This window comes from Alligator sinensis, unplaced genomic scaffold (genome assembly GCF_000455745.1).
Source record: "Alligator sinensis unplaced genomic scaffold, ASM45574v1 scaffold324_1, whole genome shotgun sequence".
Lineage (NCBI taxonomy): Eukaryota > Metazoa > Chordata > Crocodylia > Alligatoridae > Alligator > Alligator sinensis.
Window position 1 is genome coordinate 1,321,631 of NW_005842188.1, and position 4,225 is coordinate 1,325,855.

Here is a 4,225-nt window from a genome sequence, read left to right on the forward strand (position 1 = left end):
TACAGGGTGACCCGCGGAAGTGGGATTTGCTCTTCCCTCTGGTACTGTTTGCTATTCAAGACAGAAGTTGGTAAAATATTCACCGTTCGAGCTCGTACTGGGTCACCACCCTCAGAGCCTACTACAAGCATTGTGGGAGGACTGGGAACAAGATGCAGGAAGTGCGAGGAACCCGGCTGCCTACCAACAAGAATTTCAACAGTGGATCCAGGTGGTCCAGAGCCTCACTAGAGGCAATTTACAAGAAGCACAGCACCATCAGAAAAAAAAATATGACATGCGTGCCAGAGAGAGGGAGTTTGAGCCCGGCCAGAGAGTATTAGTGCTTCTACTCACATCAACAAGCAAGCGCCTGACCCAGTGGCAAGGCCCATTTGAAATAATCCACTGAGTGGGCCCGGTGGACTACGAGGTCCATAGACCTGGGCACTAGTGAGAGAGGTAGATCTATCAGGTAAATCTCCTATGACAGTGGCATGACCCCAAGGGGTGGGCCACTTTTACAGAGGATGAAACAGAAGACTTCAGACCCGAGGGGGTGGCCAGGGAGGAGCCAAAGACCCGGACGGAAGACCAAGTCCAGATAGAGGAAGAACTGTTGGCACTCCAGAGACTCGAAATACAGGCAATGGTGCGGGAGTTCAGGGACGCCTTCCGCAAAGAGCCAGGATGGGTCCGGAATGCCTGTCATGCAATACATACACCCCCAGGAGCAATAGTACAGGAAAGGTGGCGGCCAATACCCCATCATCTCCTTGGGGGAGATTTCATAGACATTAGAGCTGGAAGGGACCTTGAAGATCATCAAGTCCAGCCCCCTGCCCACGGGCAGGAAATCAGCTGGGGTCAAAGGATCCCAGCAAGATAAGAATCCAAATATTTCTTAAATGAGTCCAGATGAGATCCGCACAGAGATCCAAAAAATGCTAAAACAAGGAGTGATACGTGCATCCAGGAGCCCCTGGCAAAGTCCATTGATTCCAGACCCCAAGTTGGATGGGTCCCTATGGCTGTCTCAACTATTGGCACCTAAATGCAATGGCGGTCTTTGACTCATTCCCAATCCCCCACATACCTGGGCTAGTAGAGTGCATAGGGAAGGCCCAATACATCATGACACTGGATCTAGCCAAAGGGTATTGGCAGATCCCTGTAGCTAAGAGGGATCAAGCTAAGATGGCCTTTGGGACACTGTGGGGCCCCTATGAGTTCATACGAATGCTGTTCAGGCTCCAGCAGTGACGTTCCAATGTCTGATGGACCAGATCCTGGCTCCACATGCTGGGTACACCGTGCCATACATAGACAACATTGTCATGTTTATGCAGGCATGGGCCCAGCACAAGAAAGCCCTCCGGGCAATATTATCAGAGCTACGGAGAGTGGGGACGATAGCAAACCTGCAAAAGTGCGCCTTAGCCCAGAGACAGACCAAGTACCTGGGTTTCTTAGTAGGGCAGGGAACCATCAGGCCACTAGCCAAATAAGTGGAGGCTATCTGTAATTTTACAAAACCTCAGAATAGCAAACAACTCCAGTCCTTCTTAGGGTTAACCAACCACTACCAGCAATTCATACCCCGCTTCTCAGAACTGGTGGCACCCCTTACAGAAGCCATGAAAGAACGATGGACAGGGACCATAAAGTGGACTGCAGAGATGACACTCAATTTCGAGCTCCTAAAGAAGGCCCTATGCGAAGACATCGTGATATGCACACCTGACTTCCATAAACCTTTTATTTTGCAGACAGACACTCCAGAAATGGCCATCGGAGCAGTTCTGATGCAAGAGGATGACAGACTAGAAAGACCTGTTGCATACGCGAGTCAAAAACTACTACCCGTGGAGACACAGTATGCTACAATAAAATGGGAATGTTTAGTGATCCAATGGGCAGTAGAGCACTTTCAGCACTACCTGATGGGGAGGGAGTTCAAACTTGTGACAGACCATACACCTCTCAAGTGGTTAAGTACAGCCAAAACTGATAACACCCAAATAACCAGGTGGGCCCTGCAGCCATTTAAATTCCATATACTGCATCAACCAGGAAAAAGTAACATCGTAGCAGATTTTTTATCCAGGTGTGAAAGCGGGACCAGACCGATGGACACAGGACACCCCAAGGCATCGGGGGGGGGGTAGGGGTTATGTCCCAGGGGGTCAGTTACTGGGGGACAAGGGACTCCCTCCTCCCCCTCCGTGACAGGATTTGGGATGGGGACAGCCCATCCCTACAGGAAAAGCCCAGAAGCCAGGGCAAACTTACAAATTTCAGGCCAGGGAGAGGCAGACAAGCTGTGCTGCTATGAAGCACCTGCATGGTTCATGAGCCACGCTTATTTTCAGTTGGAGCCAGCACAGGCGGATGGCATCATCCCAGGACACCACCCAGCCAAAATAAAAGCTGGCACTGGGAAGAACACTGGAGAAGCACCACAGAGAGTGGAGGGTAAGACTGCTTCCCATGCCAGGTGCGGACATTACCGGCAGCCAATGAGGGACTTGGAGCTGGACCTACTGGAGGGGTTCGTAACCAGGGAAGGGAGCCAGGACAATGCCAGTGAACTACTGAGACCACTGGCACCAAGCCAGTGAGTGGGGCCGAGCCACAGCCCTACTCCCCATTTTTCTGTTAACTTTTTTTTTTTTTTGCTACCAGGGACTGCCCGCAAAGACCCCAAGGCTAGGGTCAGGACTAGGGGCAGCGCTCTGAGGGAGGAGTGGCAGGGAAACCATGGCAGGCAGGCAGCTCATAGTTAGAGACCCAACAGAAGAGTGGGGACAATTTAAACATCCCAGAGAGTCAGCAGCTGGGAGGAGCCAACCGTAGCCCAGCTGACAAGGAGAACCAGGAAAGTCAACACTGGAAGGCAGGCCACACCAACACCGAGTGACCATCCCAAAGGCTGGTGTATGGATGGGATGTAGGGAAGGTGGGTCCCCATGGATACCTGCCAGGGGGTGCAGCTGATCTGTGGGGGACTGCAGAAGGGGAGCCCACCACTGAAAAGAAGATTGAAGTCATGGCAGGAAAGTCTCTGGGCTTCCTTTGAGAAGATCGTGCGATTTCTCTGAGACCATTGGAGCTTACACAGCAGCCAGCACTGGGAGCACGTGCCAAGGCCGCGCATGAGCGCCTCCTTGAGACCTGGTGGGCACACTAATCCTCCCAGCTTCCAGGGAAGCTCCCTCCCCAGCCATCTGCCTCTGAAACAATTGAGCTGTAGAAAACATCTGGCAGGGACATAATCAGGCTAGCCAACCCTGCAGTCAGTCACCAGTCACACAGAAAAAAAGAGGTGGAGGCCCAAGATTTCATAACCAGAGGAAGAGAACTATATTCCAGACTTGTCTCCTAAGCAATGATCATGTCTGTATGGTGGGCTTACCATGCAGCTCGGCCCGCCCGGGCTCGGAGAATCTCTATTGTGATTGGTGGAGTAAATCCACCAATCAAGTAATTACTGGGAGGGGCTTACCCCTCCCCCTGCCCTGCACCCCTCGCCCCCTGCCTGATTGAAGCCTGTTGTTTGCAGATCCAGCAGCACTCTGAGGGTGGAGACTCTGGAGCAAATAAAAGGAGCAGCATGCTCAGCATGCGGCAGATGCATCAAGGGATAGAGACCACAGCCAGAACAAGAGCCAGGGCAAAGAAGAGCTGGTGTGAGCAGGCCAGCAGGGTGGTTCCAGTTGCCCTAAAGAACTCCTCAAAGATGCATCTCACCAGACCCAGAGTGGAGGATGGCATCCGTCCCTGGTGGTACATGGAGCAGCACACAGGGCGAGATCCTGGGAGTTGTGTGGGGCCACTTGGGTCTGCAATCCCTGGCATGCGGCCAGGAAACACGGTGCAGACAGCACTGCACGGAGGGTCCTTATGGACCAAGACCTTAGGAGCAGCACAAGATGGCTTGGGTCTATAACACCTCCCCCCTGTGGCGCGTGGCCAGAATTTTGAGCCAGTAGCACGGCACGGCACAGCACGGCAGGATCCAGACCCTGGGAGCTGCACAAGGCATCTCAGGTCCATCCTTTTCTGGCACATGGCCAGGACACCCATGCACACTTGATGCACAGCTGGTCCCAAGCAGGGACCTGGGCCTTGCAGCCACAGAAGTCAGCCCAAACCCCCAGCAGTGACCAGTGTGCAGAGCCCTTGTTGCCTGGAGCAGGGCACAGGCAGTGAGGAGATAGGCAGCCCTGCAAGAGCCAGAGGCCTG